This window comes from Nomascus leucogenys, chromosome 9 (assembly GCF_006542625.1).
Source record: "Nomascus leucogenys isolate Asia chromosome 9, Asia_NLE_v1, whole genome shotgun sequence".
In the NCBI taxonomy this organism is placed as follows: domain Eukaryota; kingdom Metazoa; phylum Chordata; class Mammalia; order Primates; family Hylobatidae; genus Nomascus; species Nomascus leucogenys.
In genome coordinates, this window is record NC_044389.1 from 32586066 (window position 1) to 32613559 (window position 27494).

The window sequence follows — 27494 nt, forward strand, 5'->3', positions numbered from 1 at the left end:
GCAACACAGCAAGAATCTGTCTCAAAAACAATAACAAAAGCAGAAGATAGGAGATGCAGGTCAGAGCATCTGATGCATTTCCTGTCTTTAAAGAAGACATTGTCTTTTGTTTAAATGGGATCTGTTCATTTTAACTCGAAGCAGTCCTTAATGACAAATGAATGTGAAAAGCCTACAGATGTCCTAAGTTGGGAAATTTCCTTCTTTCCTGCCTCCCTCCCTCCCTTTCTCTCTCTCTCTCTCTCTCTTTCCTTCCTTCCTTCTTTCTTTCCTCCTTCTTTCTTTCTTTTGACAGAGTCTTACTCTATTGCCCAGGCTGGAGTACAGTGGCGCGATCTCCACTCACTGCAACCTCTGCCTTCTGAGTTCAAGTGATTCTTATGTAGCTGGGATTACAGGCATGAGCCACCATGCCCAGCTAATTTTTGTAGTTTTAGTAGAGACAGGGTTTCATCATGCTGGCCAGGGTGGTCTTGAACTCCTGGACTTAAGTGATCTGTCTGCCTTGGCCTCCCAAAGTGTTGGGATTACAGGCGTGAGCCACTGCACCCACCTGGAAGTTTTCATTTATATACTCTTGACATCATCATATATATTGTGTTTGCATCTAAGAAGTTATTTTAACAATTAATTTTAGCCATATATGGTCTCTTTTTTATTGGAAACACATTAGAAAAGTTCTTAGTTAAATGTCCATTTTGCAGATTTGTACTGAGGGATAGCAGCGGATTGGTGGATGATCAGAAAGGTGGTACCTGGGGTGGCAGTATTTTGGAGAGGAGGTCTGAAAACCAAGTTGTAAGATGGCCTGGGGGCTGTTTAGCCCAGGGAAGAATTTCTAGGTGGGCAACGGGTCTTCAGATATTTGAGGGACTCACTTGCCCCGAACAGGAATAAACAGGTATCCTCTTCTTTACTCTAGAGGGCAGAACTTGGACTAAAAGAAGGTCAGGATAGGGAGGAAGTGATGTACATGTGGGAAAAATCTTTAGGATACTTGAGGAATTTATTAGAAGGATGAATATTTGAACATTAAAGTTGTCGGGAATGATGGTGGAGGCTGTCTCAAGTAAAAATATTCTTCCTGTCACTGGGATATTTCAAGCTAGGAAGCTATGGCAGGGATTTCAGCTTTGGGTAAGAGAGTATGCTCAATGCCCTAAAGTTCCGTTCCAATTCTAAGAACTTAGTTCGTGGTTTAGCTTATACACTTAATATCATTTGCCTTTATGTGAATCAAATATGACAAATGGTTTAACAATGATTGTTGGAGAAGAGTGTATTTATGCAGTAGATTCTCACTGATTTAAAATAATTGAAAGGGAGAGCCAGTCTGGTTGGTGAAGTCAACTATGAAATGATTGTAAATAATAAAAGGCCATTTTATTACTTTCAAGTCCTTGGATGTGTGGAATTACATCTACCAAAGTTGCCCGATCAAAGTTCTGCTTTAACGAATAGAGAATGATTTGTAATCAAAATATCAGAGTACCAAGCTTGCTGGTCTTTGCTTAGATTAGAATTAAATCATTTCCAATTCAGAATGTTTGAAAACAGTTGGTTCTCATGAGTAAATAAATAGGCCCTTCAGAATTTCATTTTATGTGTTTATTCTGTCAACTCTTTCTTTTTTTTTCTGTTTCTAGGGCAAAGGGAAGCTGATGTTCAACTTCTGTCAAAATGTCACAATTAAAAAATAAACAAAAGCACAACATAAATAAGTGAGATTTTTGTTGTATTTTGGTCAGACCAATTCTCTGTCTTGCAGATTGAATGTTAGATTGCTCAGAACTCATGAAAGGAAACTTTCTGAAGAACTATTTATATCTAGAGGGTGTGGCAAAGAATTGGATTTAGTAATTTGTTCATTAGTCAAAATTTAATTTCAAAAAGACTATACATGTATAATTTCATGTATGTGAAGTGTCCAGAATAGACAAATCTATAGAGACAGAAAGTAGACTCATAATTGCCTAAGGCAAGGGTGGGGGGTGGTAGAGTGGCTTAAGGGGATAATAAAGAGTGGCACTCATAGGTATGGGTTTCCTTCTGGGGTGATGAAAGTGTTCTAAAATTGTGGTCATGTTTGGACAATCCTGTAAATACAGACATGCATAGTTTAATGACAGCAATATATTCTGAGAAATGCATCGGTAGGTGATTTCATTCTTGTGTGAAACAACAAAAAGTTGTGTACTTACCCAAATTTATTATAGGCATCTACACACCTAGGCAACAAACCTGTATAGCATGTTACTGTACTGAATAATGAAGGCAATTGTAACACAGTGGTATTTTTGTCTCTACACACAACTAAACATAGAAAAGGTAACACGTTACTACAAGGTTACAATGGCTATGTCACCAGGCAATAGGGATTTTTCTGCTCCATTATAAACTTATGGGACCACCATCTTATATGCAGTCTAATGTTGACTGAAACTTTATTATGTGGCCTCTGACTGTGTATTAAAAAACAATGAATTGGGCTGGGTATGGTGGCTCGCACCTGTAATCCCAACACTTTGGGAGGTGGAGGCACTGGGAGGATTGCTTGAGCCCAGGAGTTCACCACCAGCCTGGGCAACATAGTGGGACCCCATCTCCACAATTTTTTTTTTTAAATTAGCCAGATGTGGTGATGTGCACCTGTGTCCCAGCTACTCTCGAGCCCAGGAAGTTAAAGCTGCAGTGACTGCAGGGATGTCAGCTTGGATGAGAGAGTAAGACCCTGTCTCAAAACCCTGTCTCAAAAAACAAACAAACAACATTGGATTTTATACTTTAAATAGGTGAATTGTATGGTATATGAATTATATTTCAATAATTATTGAGTATACATTATGAGTCAGGAGCTGTTCTGGGACTGGAAATTTGATGTTGAACAACCAAAGTCTCTGCCCTCACAGAGCTTACAGTGGAGAATCAGATAACAAACATGTGAACAAGCATATAAAAACATAGTTTCAGGAAGAGGTAGTACTCTGAAGAAAAATAAAGCAGGATAAGGAACTACAGAGTATGTGCATACATATGTGCACATGTGTCTTGTGTGTATATGTGTGTGGGTGTGTGTATGTAGCATGTCTATATGCATGTGTCTTGTATGCCTGTATGTATGCATGTGTATGTGTGTGCATTGTGTGTGTATACACATGTTTTCTATTTTAGATATGGTGAACAGAGAGGCCCTCCATGGGGAATATAACTTTTGAGTAAAAGTGTGAATAAAATGAGAGAATTAACTGTGCAGATAACTGGGGTAAATGCATTTCAGGCAATGCAAAGACCCTGAGACAGGAATATTTTGGTCTGTTCAACCAAGAAGGACAGAGAGCTAGTGGGAAATGACACTGGAGAGGTCAGTAGGGATCATATCATGTAGGTGATGACCATGCTAATATCTATGCGTTATTATGAGTTCAGTCTTAGCATTAATAATTACCACTAACTTTGCATGACATATAGTCCCCAAGTCCTTTTCACAACCTCTATCTTGTTTGATACTCACAATTCTAAGAAGTTGCTGTTAGTTTGCTCGGTCTATATATAAGGAAAATGTGAGGAAATTGTCTACAATTCTCAGTGCTCCATGAGTCAATGACCCACTTCAGGACATGTCCCAAGTCTGGTGATCTTATTTCCTCAAATCCTAAGTCAGTACTTGCTGCAAGACGTAGGCTCAATACATGTTCATTCAACTTCTTTGAGGTCACAAAGTGAGTGGACAGCCAAGCCAGGACTGAAGTTCAGGTCTTCTCATTCCAAATCCCATGCTATTTGTACTGACTCACACGGCCATATTGCTTTTCCCTTTGAATCACAGAATGATGAGGATTACAGGGTCTTCAGGGGTCATCTTACCAGTAGATTAACACTAACATCCTCCAAGGCCTGTGGGTGTTTACACAGTTTTCCAGGATTCTGCTGAAAGAGGTTGATCAGTCTCTGTTATTGCACAATGCCACTTTAATTGAGGAATAAGTTTTCCTTAGCATATTCCATTAAGCGACTTTATGTAATTAATTGTATCCCCTGATTCTTACAGTTTGATAATTTTCATCTCTGCCTTACCATCCAGGTTCCTTCTTAGCAAATCCTACCATCTTTCACCTTTTAACTACATAAAAAAGTAGTTAAGAACATGAGTTCAAATCCTGAAATGAGTTCAAATTCTGGCCCTGCTCTTAATAGATGTACGACCTTTGATGCCTCAGTTTTGCTCATTGGTAAAATGGAGATAGTAATATTATTTATCTCATATGGCTGCTTTGAAAGTTAGATGTGTCTGTATGGTGCTCAGCACAGAGCCTAGAACACAGTAAGTAGCAGTAAATGTTAGCTATTACTAACTGGCATGCCTATGCCCCACTCTCTGGTAGCACTTACTGTAGAATTGGGGCCAGGGAGGCAAGCAGTAAGATAATAGCTTGTCAATGTTTCTGACTACACAGCACTTAGGACTCTATTACAGCAGGCCAGTTGGGTGGTCAAGTACATCCTTGGACTGCAACACAACACGTGCACAGATGGAAACTAGGATTGATTAACTCCTGAGCATTCTGCATTGGAATTAAGGGGGATGATTATTGGGTCTCCCCAAGTACACAATTCCATATGAATCTCTGTGGCTGTTATTAAACTCTGGATTGGAGGCTAGTTTCACCCAGGCGATGATAGAAATTGGGGGTTGGGGGTTGGGAGCTGGAGCATGGAATGTGTGAGACAGGAAAACAGTATGGGTGGGGACGAAAAGCCATTGATTAAAAAGAGCCGTTTGTCCCCCTTCCCTTCCCTGCTTAGATTCTGGAAGAGTCAGAGCTCCCTGGTCTCTGCTGCTGCATTGTTGCCTGTTAGCGTGATTGTCGCTGTTGCCAGGTAACTGCTGGCGCAAGGGCTTCTGGGTGGGCTGCCCGCTGGCTGGGTGAGTGGGAGGAGGTGTGAAGAGGCAGAGGTCAAGGCCAGGAGGAATGGAAACAGCAGTGTCTACATACACAAATCAGGGCCATGGAAATTCCGCCTAGGTTGTGGGACAGGGGAAGGCCTGAAAACATGAAGATAACAAGGCAGTCCTCAAATACAAAGCCAATATACAATACTTTAGAAAAGGAATGAAAAATTTGGTTTATTCTTATTTTTCCTCTTACAAGAAACTCCAATTCTTCATAAATGCCAGAACCTGTGTGTATGTCTGTGACTGCTGGTGTGCCTTTAAAAACCCCATTGAAAGAACATCAGTTCCTCCACGTCAGTACTCAAGGTCAGGGGCCCCAGTGACACTGTCAGCGTTGGGGAGAAAATACATTGTCTTAACAGGCTGTGCGAAGCCCCTCAGAAAGCCGTCTTTTGGGTTCTTTTTCTCTCACATTAACCACTGATTCTCTTCCTAGATGAGGAGTAAGTACTGACACCAGACAAAGGGCAGAAGGTGAAGCCAAGTAGCAGCTGACTGTACCCAGCATATTTCATTGTTCATCTGAAAGCCGAGACTCTCCCAGCACACTTGTGGGGGAATATTCCACGTTTAAATGGAAAGAAGCCATAAATGTCAGCTAGAAGATACCTGGGAGAGGATCGAATAAGATTCTTTATTTCAGGGGTGAGGAGAGACCGGAAGTTAAGTGCTTATCAAGTTCAGAGATACAACTACAGATCTAACCTTGTATGAAAGAGAGATTGTCTCTTTAGCTCTCTAGCTTCCACATCTTTCAATGTCCTTGCCATCGACCTTCATCCTCTTGCCCTCCAAGATGTTTCTGAAACTGCCTCCCCAGCTCTCCACATGATTCAGCCTCTTCACCCTGCCCTAACCCCTAAATGGACCTGCAGTCAATCTCTGGACTGCTTCTCAGATGCATACTTGGTTTCAAGGTCCTTTATTGGTTTGCTCTTGTTCAGTGATTGTATCCCCTCTCTCTATCAATAGATGTTTCACTGACTGTAGCTAAAATAATTTTGTTTTGCCTTTTTTATTCCCTCATGTTCTGACTCCATATTTCATATTAATTACAGGATTGGCCATAAAGGGTACCCAGAGTATACCTGACACGGCCCATAAAGATGAAAGAGTCCGTTGTTAGATCATTTTCATTTGTTTAAAATAACACCAAATAATTGACCTCTCAAAGGTCAACTATAATTTCATTTAAAAATCTAAAATGATAAGCCTAAAATATATTTAATGCTATTTTAAAATATATATTTTCTTGAGGAACATGAAAATTATATAGGCTACTATTTATTGGTCATTTGATGCCAGATACTGAACTAGATGCTTCACATACGTCATAAAGTATTATCCATAATACACCTGGAAAAGTATCATTATCTTTGTCTAACACAAATGGAAACAAAGGCTCAGAGAAGTTAAACAACTGTTCAAGTTTGCTTTTTCTAAATAAATAGCTTGTGTTCTTGTTATAATATCAAGTGGCCTCCATCCATTAATGCAACAGTTTTGGCTCTAATTGTTATTTTAGATGTGAATACAACATAATGAATAGATAATGAATTAGCATTTTATGAGTCTTGAGCAAAGCAACTGTTAGTTATTTGTTACTGTGTAACAAATTATCACAACATTTAGTTGCTTTAAAAAGCATTTCTTAAAAATAATTTCTGTGGACCAATAATCTGGGCATGGCTTAACTGGATTCTCTGGGTCAAGGTTTCTCACAAGGCTGCAATCAGGGCTTCAGTTGGGTTGCAGTCATCTCAAGCCTGCTTCCAAGTTCAACTGCTTCCAAGTTCACTCATGTGGTTTTTGGTAGGCCTCAGTTTCTCATATGCTGGTGAACTGAGGTCCTCAGATCCTCCCTAGTTGTTGGCTGGTAGCTGCCTGTAGGGAATTGAATGGTTGCCCCCAAAGATAAGAGGGCCTATTCTCTGGATCTGTGAATGTTATCTTATATGGTTTATTAGTCTGTTCTCATGCTGCTAATAAAGACATACCCAAGACTGGATAATTTATAAATAAAAGAGAGATTTGATGGATTCACAGTTCCACATGTCCAGGGAGGCCTCACAATCATGGTGGAAGGTAAAGGAGGAGCAAACGCATGTCTTACATGGCAGCAGGCAAGAGAGTGTGTGAAGGGGAACTGCCCTTTATAAAACCATCAGATATCATGAGACTTATTCGCTATCATGAGAACATCATGGGAAAAAACTGCCCCCATGATTCAACTACCTCCCATTGGGTCCCTCCCACGACACGGGTTATGGGAGCTACAATTCAAGATGAGATTTTGGTGGGGACACAGCCAAACCACATCATAAGGCAAAGTTAAAAAAATTTATTTCATTATGGTCAAATACACATAAAATTTACCATATAGTAATTTTTTTTTTTACCTATGAGGTTAAATTAAGACTTTGGAGATAAGATTATTCTGGATTATCTGGATGGTCCCTTTAATGCCATCAGAAGTGTTCTTATAAGAGAGAGGCAGAGGGAGATTAGACACCAAAGAGGAATGCAATGCCACCAACAGAGGTAGAGCCTGGAGTGATGCAGCCACAAGCCAAAGGATGCTGGTAGCCACCTGAAGCTGGAAGAGGCAAGAATAGATTCTTCCTAGAGCTACCAAGGAAAGCAAAGCCCTGCCAATGCCTTGATTTTGGGCCCAGTGAAATTGATTTCTGACTTCTGGCCTCCAGGACTGAGAAAACAGATTTCTGTTGTTTTAACCCACCCACTTTGTGGTAATTTGTGATAGCCGCTGCAGGAAATAATATATTGCCCTTAGTCCCTTGCCACATGGGCCTCTCTATATGGGCATGCCACAGCATGGCAGCTGGCTCATCCAAGTGAGCAAGCAAGAGGAGCAGAGCGGGAGAGAGTGAGCAAGGTAGAAGTCAGTTTTAGAACCTATTCTCTGATGCAGCATCCCATCACTTCTGTATTCTGTATGTTTGAAGCAAGTTGCTAGGTCCAGCGCACACTGCATGGGAGGCGATTACTCAAGGGCATGCCCTTCCCTCTCTGTGTTGGACTCCTACTGCTATCCCAGGGCTAATATCCATGACACAGGTTTCCATATCTCATACTGGCTTGTGGTTTTATGTACCAGGGTTCTTTAGTGGGCTTTGCTAACCCACTAAATCCTAATCACCCAAAAGCTTGGTAAAAATGCAGATATCCAGGCCTAACCCAATTCTACTAAATCTACTAAATCTAGTGTGGGACCCAGAAACCTATATTTTAAATAAGCTTCCCACGTGATTCCTATGCACAATAAAGATAAAAAAAAAATCTGACCTAAACGCTATTCCCCACTCAAGAAAAGTTCATAGCTAACTAGTATTTGTGAATGCTACACATCTGCTCTCTGACAGTCATGTTTTAGCAATTGCTTTTTGGGGACAGTTCCTTAATCCAGTATTTCCTAATTAGTGGTAATTGTACCACTGGTGGGAGGCAAAATGGTTTAAGGTGGTACAAGCATGACCATTTAATATTTTAATAGTGGTGTTATCTTCAGAGTAACTTTCTATTTATGGCAAGTCACATTGGTTTTACTGCCTGGTGATGATATAGAGTTTCTTTAGTCAATGTATTGTTGTAAAAAAGAAAAAGGAGTTAATTTGAAAGATGATATTAAGTAAGCAATAGTATAGGTGGTACACAGACATGGCAAAAACAATTACAGACATAATCAAATGGTTGAAGTTTGAGAAACATTGTCCTAACCCAAAGGAAGGCACTCTGTGGCCTTCAGGTGTCATGACAGAAAGTGGAGGAGATATTTGGGGGCAGAAAGGCCCTGCCCAGGTTAGTAAGGTTATTGCCTGTGTCTCTGTGAGGGGAAGACCCTGCTGATCAGGATCAATCATGAAGCTGGTCAGACAGAGAAAATGAGCCATGCCTTCAGATACATCTCTTGTGAATATAGAAAAGAAAGGGCCAGAGCAAAATATAATCACAAACTGGTGCAATCAGGCTGTGTAGAGGCACAGACTTATTCAATAACAGGACTGGTTCTTGGCAAAAATGAAATGAAGGTGAAGCCCTGTGTTGTCCCTGCTTCCACCAGGGCCCTCTCTTTGTTACTGCCACAGTACCCTGCTTATCTTCCCTTCTCCCTCCAACTCTTTCCTGCTTCCTTCTGTCCCACCCTGATCCCATCAGATCTCGCTCTCAGGGCTTTCATTTTTTACGGAGCTGTAAATGACCTATGTTATTCAAAGCATTGGTCTTCAAATTCTGTTGGACAGAGCATTCTACCACAAAAGTTAATTAATGGATATCTTTAACCCCTTTTTTCTTTATTTTTAGTTTTCAGTTTTCCTAATGTTAAATTTTCCTTAAAAAAAATGGCAGTGACTTTTCTTTATAGTTGATTATAATACTCTATAACCAATTTAATAAGATAAATTAAAATTTTTGATGTTCTTGAAAATTTTATTCAGCATACAATACATTAAATAAGTGCTTTTTAAAAAAATTCACTATTCATTTGAGCTCTTAGGACTGCACTGCCCAGTATAGTAGCCATTCGCCTCAAGGCACTACTGAGCTCTTAAAATGGGGTTAGCCTGAAGAGAGACGTGTTGTCTGTGTAAATTACACATTGTATTTCAAAAACGTAGTATTAAAAAAAGAGAATGTAAAATATATTATTAATACTTTCAAGTACTGGTTGTATGTTGGAATAATAATATCTTGGTTATATTGTATTAAAATATATGATAAAAATTAATTTCACCTGTTTCTTTTTACCTGTTTAAATGTGGATACTAGAAAATTAAAATTATGTATGCGGCCCACATTATATTTCTATGATCAGCATCGCCTTAGAAAATACTGAGTTCAACTTGCAGTAATTGCTGACCTTCTATTGACTGGACACTAAGTGATTATAGGCTCTGAACCTCCCAAAATACTCCCAGTGCTAAAACACAAAATTATAACTCCTTGATTCCTAACTTGGGTATTTAGGTCAATTCCCTCACCTCCTTTGTTAATATTAGTAGATTCTATTACAGGAAGATTGTCTTGGTCAAGCCTTATTTTTACAAAACCATACCTTATAATGAGACAACATAAAAAATGCATGAAAAAGTATTGGGATCAACTACAAGGTCAAAAAAGGACATAGAAGTATCAAGATCTTGAAAAAATGTTTACAACAGTCTTGATTCTTTTAGTTATTTTTTCTGTAGCTTATTGATGAGAATCTTCTAATCTTTTTAACTTGGCAAGTATGACCATCTTTTCTGGTGGGATGTTTTCTTGTAAAGCTACTTTCTGCTGCTACTGTGCACTATGCATTCAGAATCATAACTCTTATCATTATGATTGAGTTCTTTAGCTTCCAGTCAATTAAAACCCACATGAACATAGAGAATCAGATCACATTGTGACTGACCTGCTTTTTGTTTATCCAAATCTGAAATCAAAATAAATAACTTGGGGCCAGGCATGGTGGCTCATGCCTGTAATCCCAGCACTTTGGGAGGCTGAGGTGGGCGGATTGCCTGAGGCCAGGAGTTCGAGGCCAGCCTGGTCAACATGGTGAAACCCTGTCTCTACTAAAAATTCAAAAATTAGCCGGGCATGGTGGCAGGCACCTGTAATCCCAGCTACTTGGGAGGCTGAGGCAGGAGAATTGCTTGACCATGGGAGGCGGAGGTTGCAGTGAGCCGAGATCTTGCTGTTGCAGTGAGCCGAGATCATGCCACTGCACTCCAGCCTGAGCAACTAAGCGAGACTCCGTCTCAAAAAATTACAATCATAATAAAAATAAATAAATACATAAATAAACAATTTGGTATCTAGGGCTGTGTGTTTTCTTTTGACTATGCCATTAAACAGAATACTATTGGCTTCAGGGACATCTGTTAGTCTGTCAGTGTTGTGCCTTCTTCTATTCCTAATTTTATTGGACAGTGTAGATGAACACTGGATGGAGGTGGGTCTGCCTGTGTCTCCTTTCATTACTCTCCTCCCTTCCTTGGACCTTGGCTGGTCCTTGACATCATTCTTAGCTCTATCTTCTTTGCTTCCTCAATCCTCAGGCTGTCCCCACCCCCTGGTGTTCCAGTGTGGCGGCAGATTTGAGATATGAGTGAGAGTCACTCCAAGGCATTGTTCCAGCCCTATCCTGGCCTAAGCTTGTGACTGGTCCCAAATTCCAGCCCTGGCTTAGCTCCTACCTGCAGGTTTTATTTGTCCTACTCTGTCAAAATTTCTTAAGTCACTTGATACCTGATGCTCCTTGTCAGCTACATTCTAGCAGTCAACAAAACCAGTAAACATATAGCAAATGGATACTTAAAATGTAGCATCATAATCTCTACAATCCTTCATGAATTCTCCCAGATAATTAACTTCCTGGGATATTGAGCATGGCATATCATTCCTTATTTAACACACTTGAATATTGAAAACACAGGACAAGTAATCTTGCTGCAAAATTGTGTTAAGATTTAATTAACAGAAAAAACTATAACACATGTACCAGACACTATGAGTTACTGCCTATGAACACAGCATTTGAATATCTGAGTATCCTCTGTTGTGAAATCCATTCGCTTCACTCACAGCCTTTGCCATTTAAATCCTTTTTCAGAGCAGACTGCTAAACCATGAGATGCACTTGCTTCTGTATTCAGGTTTCCTATATGTTCCTTACATTAGGAACAATATACGGTCTTTTAAGTTCCTACAGTGACCATTTAATTTGGTTGCATTAAGCTGTGATGGCTTTGCTTTGTGATTTCTAGAAAGCCATAGTACCATTTGGCTGTCTAGCCTGGACTCTACCTGAGGCATGTGCCATAAGAAATAATCTTCAAAGTTGCCAGGGTGAAGAACTCTTGATTCTTTTTCACTGTGGCTGTCATCTTGCTTTTATCTTCAAAGAATCCTCCAGGAGCTTCTACTCAATTAGCTTTTCTTTGTCCTTCTATAGCATGTCCTTATTTGTCAATCAGTACCAACATAATATATAACATTCAGTTTCTGATAATAAAATTATTTCTGGCTCAGATGCTTCATAATGATCACTATTACTCTTAAGTTTTCTGCCCCTCAAGTAGGTCTGAGAACCCCTTTGTTGAAGCCATATCCTCTCCTGAGACATCGTGGCCAAAGGATTTAAATTCTATTGATGAAATGTTAACATTGGCCAGCAGGAGAAAGAATTTGGAATGAATGGTATGAGTCTTTTTCAAGCTTCTAAAATTCTACCATCTAGTTGTTTCCTTATTTGCTCCTTGCTCATTTATTCATTCAACAAATATTTATTTAGACTTACTGTTGGACAAGTTCTGTTTGAGGAATTGAAAATGTAGCAGCCTAGAAAATGATTCAGAGCATTAAGGGCAACCTAGTACTGCTACAGTGGTGTGTGTGTGTGTGTGTGTGTGTGAGAGAGAGAGAGAGAGGGAATGAGAGAAAGAGAGAGAGAGAGAGAGCGCTTGCTCTGCTGATATTATGGCAGAATTCCCCAAATTTTTTTGAAGATGAAATTAATAGTTTTCACAGAACACCAGTTAACATCCTGGACGTGTAGTCTGGGAAAACACCCAGTCAGTCACCAATGTTGGTTCTTTCTAAAGTCGTCAGTATCTATCCCTTTTTACTCCCACTGCTAATAACCTAGTCCCAGTCCCAACACTTCCTGGCTCATACCCAGGTCATTGCAGTAATTTTCCCACAGGTCTTCCAGCCTCAGTCTCTCCCACTGTGATCTATCCTTCATACTGTACTAATACTGGCAGCCTTTTGTTTAGCAATCTGCTTTAGTTGGAACCAAAGCTTGGAGAGATTAGCTGCCACTAACAAGGTCACCTGAGTAATAAGTGGCAGTGATGAGAATTATATTATACTGCTGTTTTTCAAACTGTGATCTGCAGAACCCTGAAGTCCAAGCACATTCTCAAGTACTCTGAGGATTTCTAAATTTTGTGTTTTCATTTAAATCGTAGTCCATTAATGGAGAGAATATTCTAAACCACCTAAATGGCCTCTCATTGTTGAGAATTGGGATGCAGTTTCTGTGTGTGTGTTTGTGCTTATTGTAATGTTGAGGCCAAGTAATGTGATATTAGTTGGGATGGGCTTTTGAGAAAAAAGTAGATTGGGATTTTTTCAGCAGTGATTTCAAGAATCTTGATCTAGAAGAAGACTTTTTCATCTTTTCTAGCTCTAAGGAAATGTTTTCATTATAATTGGTGGGCTTACTCTATTTCCTTGGGGTAGGATGGGCATAGATGGGTGACAAAAGTCTTGGGAACAGGTAAAGGAGAATTATTTTACTGTATCAGGTAAGCAAGAAATAGGATATAATCCAACTGCCAATTGCAGTCAACCAACAAGCAGCACACTGGAGAAATTAGAAGTAACAGCGTGAAGCCAAGTCACTTTTCATAGCTAAGTTTGTGAGGGCTAAAGGTGCAGGATTATTGGGCTACATTTCTATCTAGATTCTCCAGCGACTGCAGATGATTTGCTGAACATTGGAAAGTGTTGCCAGGTGGGGATCCAATTAGTGCCTATGCTTGGGAATAAAATGGCTATTAAAGATCCTGAGAGTTTTTAGGGGCAAGTTATAGGTGAGAACAGGAGGATAGAATGCAGGTCAGATAAATTCTTTTCTTTAGAAATCTGCCATTGGTGGATCTCTCTGCAGCAGGGAGAAGTGAAGATTTCTCTAACCCTTTAGTCTTTCAGTGCCATGCAGTGATTTTCAAATGTGGGCCAGGAGATGGGTTATATCAGAATTGTTTACAGTGCTGGTTAAAAATACAGTTTTCTGGAGCTGAATCAGAATCTCAGAATTTCCGGGAATGAGACTGGTCAGTTGTAGTGCTCCACAAAATTCTTAAGCATGTAAAAAATTGAGATCTACTGGTCTAGGGACTTTTTCTGCAAGGTAGAGTGCAAATTGCTGGAAGGACTCTCAATTTTTTTTTTTTTTTTTTTTTTGAGATGCAGTCTCGCTCCTGTCACCCAGGCTGGGGTGCAGTGGCGGGATCTTGGCTCACTGCAACCCCCGTTTCCCGGGTTCAAGCAATTCTCCCACCTCTGGCTTCCAAGTAGTTGGGATTACAGGCGCCTGCCACCATGCCCGGCCATTTTTTGTATTTTTACTAGAGATGTGGTTTCGCCATGTTAGCCAGGCTGGTCTCGAACTCCGGAGCTTAGGCAATCTGCCCACCTCGGCCTCCAAAAGTGCTGGGATTATAGGCGTGAGCCACTGACCCCGGCCAAATTTTTTTTTTTTTTAAACCCAGCCAAACTCTGCTAGAAAAGGTGATTGCCTACTAGTGCAATAAGGTGTGCATGTTTTAAAATTTACTACTGCATTGCATGGGCTAAAGTGTTCTTTTACTCAACTGATCCCTCTTGGAAGTATAAATCTCCCTAGGAGAGATAATGTACTAAGTCCCTACAAGTTAGAGTGAATGAGTTTCTTTTTTTCTTTTTTTATTATTATTATTATACTTTAGGTTTTAGGGTACATGTGCACAATGTGCAGGTTTGTTACATATGTATCCATGTGCCGTGTTGGTTTGCTGCACCCATTAACTCGTCATTTAGCATTAGGTATATCTCCTAATGCTGTCCCTCCCCCCTCCCCCCAACCCACAACAGTCCCCGGAGTGTGATGTTCCCCTTCCTGTGTCCATGAGTTCTCATTGTTCAATTCCCACCTATGAGTGAGAACATGCGGTGTTTGGCTTTTTGTCCTTGCGATAGTTTACTGAGAATGATGTTTTCCATTTTCATCCATGTCCCTACAAAGGACATGAACTCATCATTTTTTATGGCTGCATAGTATTCCATGGTGTATATGTGCCACATTTGCTTAATCCAGTCTATCGTTGTTGGACATTTGGGTTGGTTCCAAGTCTCTGCTATTGTGAATAGTGCCGCAACAAACATACATGTGCATGTGTCTTTATAGCAGCATGATTTATAGTCCTTTGGGTATATACCCAGTAATGGGATGGCTGGGTCAAATGGTATTTCTAGTTCTAGATCCCTGAGGAATCGCCACACTGACTTCCACAATGGTTGAACTAGTTTACAGTCCCACCAACAGTGTAAAAGTGTTCCTATTTCTCCACATCCTCTCCAGCACCTCTTGTTTCCTGACTTTTTAATGATTGCCATTCTAACTGGTGTGAGATGGTATCTCATTGTGGTTTTGATTTGCATTTCTCTGATGGCCAGTGATGATGAGCATTTTTTCATGTGTTTTTTGGCTGCATAAATGTCTTCTTTTGAGAAGTGTCTGTTCATGTCCTTTGCCCACTTTTTGATGGGGTTGTTTGTTTTTTTCTTGTAAATTTGTTTGAGTTCATTGTAGATTCTGGATATTAGCCCTTTGTCAGATGAGTAGGTTGCAAAAATTTTCTCGCATTCTGTAGGTTGCCTGTTCACTCTGATGGCAGTTTCTTTTGCTGTGCAGAAGCTCTTTAGTTTAATTAGATCCCGTTTGTCAATTTTGGCTTTTGTTGCCATTGCTTTTGGTGTTTTAGACATGAAGACCTTGCCCACGCCTATGTCCTGAATGGTATTGCCTAGGTTTTCTTGTAGGATTTTAATGGTTTTAGGTCTAACATTTAAGTCTTTAATCCATCTTGAATTAATTTTTGTATAAGGTGTAAGGAAGGGATCCAGTTTCAGCTTTCTACATATGGCTAGCCAGTTTTCCCAGCACTATTTATTAAATAGGGAATCCTTTCCCCATTGCTTGTTTTTGTCAGGTTTGTCAAAGATCAGATAGTTGTAGATATGCGGCATTATTTCTGAGGGCTCTGTTCTGTTCCATTGATCTATGTCTCTGTTTTGGTACCAGTACCATGCTGTTTTGGTTACTGTAGCCTTGTAGTATAGTTTGAAGTCAGGTAGCGTGATGCCTCCAGCTTTGTGAGTGAATGAGTTTCTTATGGACAGCAGAAGGGAGTCAGGGCTCCTTGGTGGAGTCAGGGTTGGAGATATTGGAAGACTGCTCAAACTAAGAAAAAGATATTAAAAGGAAGGTTAGGGAAGTGAATTTCAAACTCCTTGGACTTGCCATTTGCTTGTACCTCTAAGGCCCTTTGCTTATTATCCCCATCATCTTTTCTAAACCTGACCCTTATATGCCTGAAGTTAGGGAAACTTTTTTCTTCACCAGCCTTTTTTAGATGTGTTTGGAATTTTGCCTAAACATGGTCTGCCAAGCTTGGCCTATGTTATTTTTAGTATCTCCTTTGCATATGTGCCCTGAGGAAGTGGAATCCTCCGTTCGTTCTTTCTTCTGAGGAATATTTGATTGGCAACCTTAAAATTTTTCTTTGTGTTTAAATTATAAACTCACTGCAAGCACAAGGCACCTTTCAGAGTCTTTTAAACTACATGTCAATATGTGTTCTTGTAGAGCTATAATTACCTATTATTTCGTAGCTTTCTGAATTAAATATTCATTAAACAAAAGCTGAAAATGGTATTAAATCTATATAAGATTTTTAATGTGCAAAAATTACTAATCAGTATATTAATATACCTTCATCAGGGTTCACTTAGGTAGCAAGGAAGGACCCTATATTTTTAAATAATGCTTTGTTTTTTAAAGTCATTCACATTTACAGAACAACGCACATTTTCATAGAATTCTGATTTATTATGTGACTAAGGGAGTTACTAAATGTAAATGAGAAATGATTTCACTGTACTGTCTTTGGAGAAAGGATGATTTTTAAATAAAAATGGAAGTTTCCCACTTTTGCCAATAATCAGTGTTAACATCACTAGTGAAAGGGATATCTATATTGGATAAATAAGGGCAGAAGAGCTGCCCTCTGATTCTAGAAGCATGGAAGATGCCCGTCAGAATTCACCAGTCCAGACTATCCCCACTCATCCCGAGGTATTCTGGGGTGAAAAGAGTTGAAGTTACTCACAAGCCAGCATTTTGACCATCCATTCAGACATACATATCCTAAGAAGAGAATATCTCTAATACAATCAACCATTTCATTAAAATTTTTTTATCCAGCTAATTCATGAAACTTGAATTTTAAAAAGGATTATGCAGAAAGCCTTGTAAAAGAAGCAGGTTGTCTTGCCTTACCCCATTTCCACTTGCCAGAGGCAACCATCTTTTTATTTTACTGTATTGTTTAAGTTCTGGGGTACATGTACAGGATGTGCAGGTTTGTGACACAGGTAAATGTGTGTCATGGTGGTTTGCTGCACCTGTCAACCCATTACCTAGGTATTAAGCCCAGCATGCATTAGCAGAGACAACCATCTTTAAGTGACAATGTTTTTAGGGTTTTGATAGTTACCTTTCTATTTCTAACTAGTACACTTGTCCTACTAATTTTTGACTGATTACTTTAGAATATTATCTGTTGATTCTCTCCTATCAAATAAGAGTATTGCACTATTCTTGTCCACTTCCCCTTCTAATTCTTAATGCAATTATTGTTAGTTCTTCTGTTGATTTCCTTTGTTGAGTCTTTAAAGAATATTATTAAATTTTCTCTTTTTCTGGGTCCATCAGATTTGGACCTTGCCTCTTAATACCCATCATTTAGGTGAGGATTTTAGCACCTTACTCTTCCTCTACTTTTTCTTCCTCCTTTTCAGCTCCATGAAGTTTCTGCTCTTGGATTTCATTGACATTATCCATATTGCTCAATGTTTATCATTATGCTAAACTTCTGTTTACTTGTGCTAGCTAGAGTGGGTCTTTAGAATCTAAAGATTCATATTGAAATTATTTGAATCATATTTATATAATTAAATATCTTGTCTTCTTATGTATTCTGATGCTATCAGGAGCGTTTTTCGGTATCTTTATTTTTTAGACCACATCCTTCATAGTTGCATATTGTTCTATTTTCTTAGGAATGCACTGAAGTTTGGCTTTGCTTTTATGTTTAGCCAGAATATGCTATTCAGTTTTGGTTCAGGTTTAGTCTTTGGAAGCCCAGATAGATTAATGCCTGCTTCAATGTCATTTCTGACATTTTGAATGTTGGTGTGAGCAGTGATTTTGTAATTATTTAGTTTACCACCACCAAATATCAGTGTAACAACTTCTGTAAAATGAACATATTGTGCTATTTGGATTTGTTGTAGATATTGGAGTATCAGAATATTAGGCTATTCAAATATAGGTAAGTCTTAAGTCTTTAATTCCAAGATGTAACTTGGAATTAAAAAATCCCATTGTGTGTTTTATTCAGTTAAATGTCTCAGTCAAATGAAGTGTAAATGTACATTTGTTATTGTAACAGTAAAATCCTGCAATAATTAACATGATTGTGAAACTATTCATTTTATATATAAAATTACTATGAACTTTTGAACAATAAATAAGGAAAGAATACAGATTAATATGCATAATGAGAGAATACATTGGGTAGATTACTTTAGAAAAAACTCTATAGAGCCTAAAATATTTATAACATTAAATTAATTATAATAAAAAGTAGAAAAATACAGAATAGATGACTTAATTCTAATCTTTATAGAATTATTTGTTGTTCTAAAATGCACAATATTAAGCAAAGTAACATTTAGGAACTGCTTTTAGTTATCTAATTCCATATAGGTTATGAGTTGTTCAAGAAAAGGTTCTATTTTTCCAAATTCTTCACATTTTATGCAAATGATTAAAGAGCAGAATGTCAATTTTACTCCCTTGAAATGTCACGAAGAGAAAAACTCCAAATCATAAAAAACAAAATTCATCATAAGTTGTCTTCATTCCAGACATATTATTAGCCAGTACTTAAATTACACTTATTATGAGCCAGGCACTGTTCTTTCTATATTAACTCATTTAATTCTCCCAACAGTCCCATGAGGTCTGGCTATTATTAGCTCATTCTACAGATGAAGAGCTAAGGTACAGAGAGGTTAAGTTATTTGTCCAAGGTCACATGGCTAGTAAGTGGTAGTGCAGGTTTGAAGCCAGGTGGTCTGACTTGAGTCCATGATCCTAACCATGGTATGATTTCTTTTTTTTTTTATTTTTTTATTTAGGTTTTAGGATACATGTGCACAATGTGCAGGTTTCTTACATATGTATCCATGTGCCATGTTGTTTTGCTGTACCCATTAACTTGTCATTTAGCATTAGGTATGATTTCTTATATGAGATATACCTGGAAAATGCTTAGGTGGAGTTCCTGACTTGTGGGAAGCAACCATTAAAAGTTCTTATCATCAGTTACTGGAATGGGATGGGGAATGTTGGAATGAGAGAGGGAGGAGCTGATAAGTTATTCGTCTCTCACTGTCCCAACCTCTGGAGGGTGTACATGGCCCCAGAAGGTGAAGAAGCCTGCTGCAGCCAGGAGGGTCCATGATAAAAAAAAAAGTCTATATCAAACACCTCACGCCTGTGATGGCTACAGGGCCCTTTGAGGCGAGGGACCTGCTGCAATGCACAGGCTGTTGTGGCTGGCTTCCATCATGGGTTTTCCTTTTCACTTCATAAGACTATTCATGAAGATGGCTGCAACATTCTAGTTTCATTAAGTAGTGCATTACTTTCTAGTTTGCTTGGGAGAACTGTGGTGGCACGGAAATTACAGTGGAGTGGCATCTTTTTTTTTTGAGACAGAGTCTCTCTTTTGTTACCCGGGCTGGAGTGCAATGGTGCAATCTCGGCTCACCACAACCTCTGCCTCTCGGGTTCAAGCGATTCTCCTGCCTCTGACTTCTGAGTAGCTGGGATTATAGGCATGCACCACCACACCCGGCTAATTTTGTATTTTTAGTAAAGATAGAGTTTCTCCGTGCTGGTCAGGCTGGTCTCCAACTCCCGACATCAGATGATTTGCCTGCCTCGGCCTCCCAAAGTACTGGGATTACAGGCGTGCGCCACTGCACCTGGCCGTGGCATGGCATCTTATCAGAGCATGGAGATTGAGACTGGGGGGCACTGCATAGACCTATCTCTACTCCTAGAGGAAAGAGGGTTAACCAGGGCCACTTAGAGGATACTTGAAAACATTCTACAGAGAAAAGCTTAGTAAATATCAAAGCAGTTTTCTTTAAAACATGGAAGTTTTGGAAACCTGAAGATTTTTTTTTTTTGAGATTAGCATCACATAGGCACAAATGAAATTCTTTACCAAAAGCAATCAGTGCCGGTTTACTGCAATTAACTAAGAACTGCAAACTGCAAGCTGCTGAGAAGCCACTGAGTAGGAGTACTAGGCCCAGATGTTAAAGATCCAGAGGCAATTTAAGCAGTGCTAATAGCAGTTGTGGAAGCTGAGACAGCTGCTTTACTTGTGCCTAAGTGTTCATCATTTATTAACTATCTTTTCTACACTGCACCCTTTAAAATGTGTGCAAATGTTACTCATGAATTGTTTAACATTAACATTTTGTGACTTTAATGGAGTGATGCTTTGTTTATTTAGGCCCAATTAATATATCTTTCTTTTGCCTGTAACTAGGGGAAGCCTGGCTGATTGAATCACACACCGTGACCTCAGACACTGCTGTGTGGCTGAGTCCACCAGAATTCCAGACAGAATCTATCAGGTAACACACCACTTCTTGAATACCAAAAATACTAGCCTTACAAACTAAGACTTATGAAATGGTGGCTTGTAGCACCAAGTTTCATTTGTGAGTCCTTCTCCCCACTCCTAGGGTTCAGGGGCTACTCAGCACCTCTTATGGCTCCTCATAGGAAGTGACTCTTGGATTTCTGGCCCATCACTCATCCTCATTCCTGTCCCCATGTCCCCCTCTCGTGTGTTCTTTCTCAGGATCCTGCTGGAGGGCCAGCTGGCTTTGCTAATTTTGAAAGTGTGGGAAAGGTTCAGATGCTCTTGTTGGTCTAAGAAGTGTACGCAGAAACATTAAGACACATCCAGTCTGAGTCCACAGGAAGTTGGCAGCAGTCCCGCAGGGAGTATTGTGAGCATCTGCTGTATTTAGGGGTCTGTTTTAACAAGTAACTTCATGGCAACTTCTATAATGTTAAAATTATCAGGGTTGGGGGGCATTGTTTTGAACTAAACTTGTGTACTAGGCTCTAACAGATCAGAAAAACCAAAATGGAGTCCCTCTTGCTACATGGCATGTGGTAATCAAACTGAAACTTTAAGGAAGCCAATAGATCCCAAAACAGACCATTTTCTTTCTCCTCAAAACAGGAGATTCCAGCATAATAAGGAAACCCCCTCAGCTCTAACCTTTACAAAAAGGTAACCTGAAGTAACCTGATGTTAACCCACCAGCCTTTTTCTCTATTGTTCATTTTCCTTATTCCCACCTTATAAAACTCACCATTAGGCTATTTCCCAGTGGGATTTGAGACCAAATACATCCACTTACAACAGTGACAGAATGATATCAATGCCTAAAGCTTTGGTCAACCTCTCAAAATTGTTAAACTAAGTTTAGCTTAGGCCGGGCGCGGTGGCTCATGCCTGTAATCCCAGCACTTTGGGAGGCCGAGGTGGGTTGATCACCTGAGGTCAGGAGTTCGAGATCAGCCTGACCAACATGGTGAAACCCCGTCTCTTCTAAAAATACAAAAATCAGCTGGGTGTGGTGGCAGGCACCTGTAATCCCAGCTACTTGGGAGGCTGAGGCAGGAGAATCTCTTGAACCCAGGAGTCAGAGGTTGCAGTGGGCCGAGATGGCACCACTGCACTGCAGCCTGGGTGACAGAGCAAGACTCCGTCTCAAAAAATATAAAATAAAATAAAATAAACAAAAAATAAAAAATGTATCCTAAAGTCTCCTCCTTACATATTTTGAAGTTTGACCTAAAAGCTTTTCTGCACATAGTGAACTGTAACCTAACTGGAGGTGTAAACAGGCTGTAACCTACTCTTATAACAAGTAGCTGAGTCAGCCAATCACAGCAGCCAAGTTTCGGCCAATCACAGATTGTCAATTTTCCCACCCACGTTCAAATAAGGCAAATGCCCAGTTATTTCTATACCTCACTGTGTCTTCTTTTTTCTGTCCTATTTCCTTTTTCTGTCCATGAATGTTATCGGTATTAGTCAGGGTTCTCTAGAGGGACAGAACTAATAGGAGAGAGATATATATATAACATATATATATTATATATAGCATATATAATATATATAACATATATATATTATATATAGCATATATTATATATGTTATATACATTACATATAGCATATATAATATATAACATATATATTACATATAGCATATATTATATATATTATATATATATATTATATATAGCATATATTATATATAACATATATATATTATATATAGCATATATTATATATAACATATATATTATATATAGCATATATTATATATATATTATATATATTACATATAGCATATATTATATATATAACATATATATTATATATAGCATATATTATATATAACATATATATTATATATAGCATATATAATATATATAACATATATATTATATATAGCATATATAATATATATAACATATATATTATATATAGCATATATAAAACATATATATTATATATAGCATATATAAAACATATATATTATATATAGCATATATAAAACATAACATATATATTATATATAGCATATATAATATATATAACATATATATATATATATAGCATATATAAAACATATATATACATATATAATATATATATATATAGCATATATAATATATAATATATATAACATATATATAATATAGCATATATAATATATATAACACATATATTATATATAGCATATATAATATATATAACACATATATTATATATAGCATATATAATATATATAACACATATATTATATATCGCATATATAATATATATAACACATATATTATATATCGCATATATAATATATATAACACATATATTATATATCGCATATATATTATATATAACACATATATTATATATCGCATATATATTATATATAACACATATATTATATATCGCATATATATTATATATAACACATATATTATATATCGCATATATATTATATATAACACATATATTATATATCACATATATAATATATGTACATATATTATATATCACATATATAATATATGTACATATATTATATATGTGATATATAATATATGTACATATATTATATATTACATATAATATATGTACATATATGTTATATATCACATATATAATATATATGTGATATATAACATATATGTATATATGTAATATATAATATATATTATATGTACATACATAATATATATAACATATATATTATATATACATACATAATATATATATAACATATATATTATATATATAAAAAACATATAAAATATATATATAAAACATATATATATATAAAATATATATCCAGTCTAGCCTTTTCACGTTTTTCTGCCTGCTTTATATTTATATTCTGGCCACGCTGGCAGCTGAGTCTTTGGTGCCCACCCAGATTGAGGGGGGGTCTGCTTTTCCCAGCCCACTGACTCAAATGTTAATCTCCTTTGCCAACACCCTCACAGACACAGCCAAGATCAATACTTTGCATACTTCAATCCAATCAAGTTGACACTCAGTATCAACCATCACATTATCCAACCACGTGGCAGTGCTGGAGCTGCTCTGAACCTATTCTGGTTTCGGGGGGCTGCCCGATTTTCAAATTATTCCTTGCTCAATTAAACCCTGTTAACTTATTTAAAGTTTTTCTTTTAACAATACTTTTAAAATTAGAGTCATCACTGATTCTAAGTAAAATACAGTTTAATCTGGAATTAAGGCATACAAAGGAACAATTTAGATACACTTAAAAAATTGCTGCCGTGATGTATTGAGCTGCATTATTTTTGCAGTAGGCAGCCTCCAAAATGACCCCCAAGGACCTGGGCTTCCTGGTTTTAGACCCTTGCATAGTCTCCTCCCTTGTTGTTCTTGAATTGGTCTGTGGGACCAACGGCAGCATACAGCACAAGTAACACATCATTTTTCAGATTAGATTTAATAAGATTGCAGTTTCTGTCTTGAGCACTCTCTTCCATTTTTGCTAATTTGTTCTCTCTCTCTTTCTGTTTCTCTCTCTTAAATCACTGCTCTGGGAGAAGCCAGCTTCTGTGTCATAGAGAAACTTCCCAGCCTGTGGAGCCAGGCCCATGTAGTAAGGAGCTGAGGCCTCGCGCCAATAGCCAGAGAGGATCCCAGGCAGCCAGCAACTTCATGTGTGAGCTTGGAAGCCGATTCTCCAGCCCTAGTTGAGCCTTGAGATGACTGCAGCCCTCACTGATGGCTGGACTGTAATTCTGGGAGACTCCGAGCCAGAACCATCCTGCTGAGCCATTCCTGGATTCCTCAGAAATTGTGGTGTGAAATAACACTTTTTTATTTTAAGATGCCAAGTTTGGGGGTATATAATTGGTTGAATAATGTGCCCCCCAACCCAGAACATAAAAATGTGACCTTATTTGGAAATAGAGTCTTTGAAGATGTAATTAGTTAAGATGAGGCCATACTGGAGTAGGCTGAGTTCTTAATCCAGTGACTGGCATCTTTATTTATTTATTTTTTTTTGAGACGGAGTCTCACTCTGTCGCCCAGGCTGGAGTGCAGTGGCGCGATCTCTGCTCACTGCAAGCTCCGCCTCCCGGGTTCACATCACTCTCCTGCCTCAGTCTCCCAAGTAGCTGGGACTACAGGTGCCCCCAACCAAGCCTGGCTAGTTTTTTCTATTTTTTAGTAGAGACGGGGTTTTACCGTGTTAGCCAGGGTGGTCTCGATCCTGACCTCGTGATCCACCTGCCTCGGCCTCCCAAAGTGCTGGGATTACAGGTGTGAGCCACCACGCCTGGCCTGACTGGCATCTTTATAAACAGAGAAGACACATAGAGATGCAGGCAAGATTTTGGGAGGGATGCAGCTGCAAGCCAAGTAACCCCAAGTAACAGACACATAGAAAGAGCCAAGAGGCACATAGAAAGAGCCAAGAGGTGCATAGAAAAAGCCACCAGGCACAGGGAAAGAACCAAAGAGATATTTTTCTCCAGAGTCCTCAGGAGGGAGCATGGCAGGCTGACACCTTGGTTGCAGGCTTCTGGTCTCCAGAATTGACAGATAATAATTTTGTGTTATTCTGAGTCACCCAATTTTTTTTTTTTTTTTTTGGTAATTTGCTATGGCAGCCCTGAGAAACTCATATAGCGCAATCTGTGAGGCAGTAATGGATAACAAATACAATTAGGTGACCAAATTACTGTTTTACAATATTCATTGACTTCTCAATGACTACATATGTGAAAAAAAAAAACCTTTGTTTCTTCAGGACACTTAGTATTTTTCCTCTTTTTTTGGCAATTATGCAAAATTTCCTCTGGAACTACCTTCTTCATTAGGACAAGAGGAATCAGATATGCTAAGATATAATACGTCCCAAGTTGTGTAAAGCACATAGCTTCATACACAGAATCTGTGGTGCTACAGCTCTATGTCCTAAAACACAGCAATTCTGATACATTTGATTTTGCCGATCTCCATCATAGAAGGGGAAGGAAGTACTGTGTTACTTTTATAATTGTGTGCACTGTGATAGGGAGTGTACATTTTGACTAGACATTAATGATACCAAATTATCTGTTAGGAATTGTATATATATGTGATTGGAAGAATTTTCCATAGACTAGCTTCTGACTCTGTAGGCTTCAAACTTCATTTCTCCTCTGCTACACACATGCTTCCAGTGCTGCTCATTTTCATGTCATGATATGAACCCTGACCTTTCATCTTTGTGTTGTAAAGCTGAACGAGTCAGCACAGTGGGTGACAGCAGTGTTCCTGGAAGCCATCCCTACACCAGGATGGCTAGAAATGACTTAATGTACATAAAAGTGACCAACAGATACATAGAAAAGCTCGAAGTCAATATCCCTGGCTCCACTTACCCTTAGCAGATCCCTGAGATGCCCTTTCCCTGGGAAAGCAGCACTGTCTTTTCTTAGGCATTATTGGCTCTAGGATGATGGAAGCACACTGCTGCCGGTGGCCATTTCTGTCACGCTGTGAAGAAATTTTGCCGAGAACAAAGCGTACCCAAGAAAAGCAGAATTAAGATAAATATTTTGAGAGAGTGAGATTAATTTCTAAAGACATCCCTAGATCTTTGTGACTGACCAAGTTTAGTTTTCCAGTGACATGAGCCAATACATTTCCCCTCTCCTGTTTTTGCTTAATTCAACTTGAATGGTCTGTCTGTTCTGCGTTTTTCACTGTGGCATCCCAATTTCTAGAACCTGGGACATGATAGGCACTAAATAAATATTTATCGAGTAAATGAATAAATTGGGGGTTTCTGTCATGTTAAAGTGAAGAAGATCTTTATCAGACTAAAGAAGACTAAATCAGGGAGATTAAAATCATATATATATCTATATATATACACATATATATGTATAATTATACACACACATATGCACGCACTCACACACACACACACACACACGTATAATTATAATCAAGAATTGAAGTGCTGCAGACCAAGTGCTGGAGGAAGGATACTGATGAGCACACATGGGTAAATAGAGAGGGCGGGCATGCTGAGCACATTATAAGCAAAGCCCTAGAGGAAGGAATGTACTGGGCATGCTCAGAACATGGGCCTGCAGTGAACGGTGGTAGTGCATTTCTGAAGGAGGTTAATGGGACGATGCTGAGAAGGCAGAGTTGGCACATCTCTGAGAGCTTTGAATGACAAATTGAAGAACTTGGAATTTATTTGGTAGCCACTGGGGAATGAATGGATGATTTTGAGCAGAGAAGTGAGATATTATCCCTTCCATAGATGGTTTCATTTTAACAGAAAATCCAAAGCTTCTACTTAAAAGGCCATACTCTTACATAGTAAGCATTTGGGATCATAAAGCAGGGTTGGTGAAGATTTTTGCGAGAGAACTTTCAAATGACACCATGTAGTCCACTGCTATCTTATGACTAGTTATTTTCTTATGAAAATCTGCAGTTAAATCCAATCATTTCTCAAAAACCTATTTGCAACTTTTGCTACTCAAAAATAGAACTGTAAGCTCTGAGGGAGGTAGAGAAAAGAAAAACAAAACAAAACAAACAAACAAACAAAAAAGCACTTTTTAAAATCTTCAGGTCAATTTTATCTTTTGGAAAAATTCAAAATAATGAATAAAATATTTAAGATAAGTTTTTAGCAATTACAAAGTGATCAGATGATTTAGAAGAGAATCATCTAAACATATTTCTGAAGAAGCAGAAATTATGTGAATAGCTCAGAAACAAAGGTCAATTAGGCAAACTGGCTGGAGGTTAGTGTAAGCAAAACTGATTAGACTAGAAGAAATAGGGTATGGGCAAATTAGAGAGATTGGAGGAAAAAAATGATAATTTCATAAGGAATCCAAGTTACAGTGTGTAACATATTTTACCCTTAACTAACAAAAGTGACTATAAACGGTATAAACATACTGCATTTATTTTGGTTGCTCTGCAACAGTGTTTTTCTTTTCCTTTCTCCCCAGTCTGTGTAAATGAAA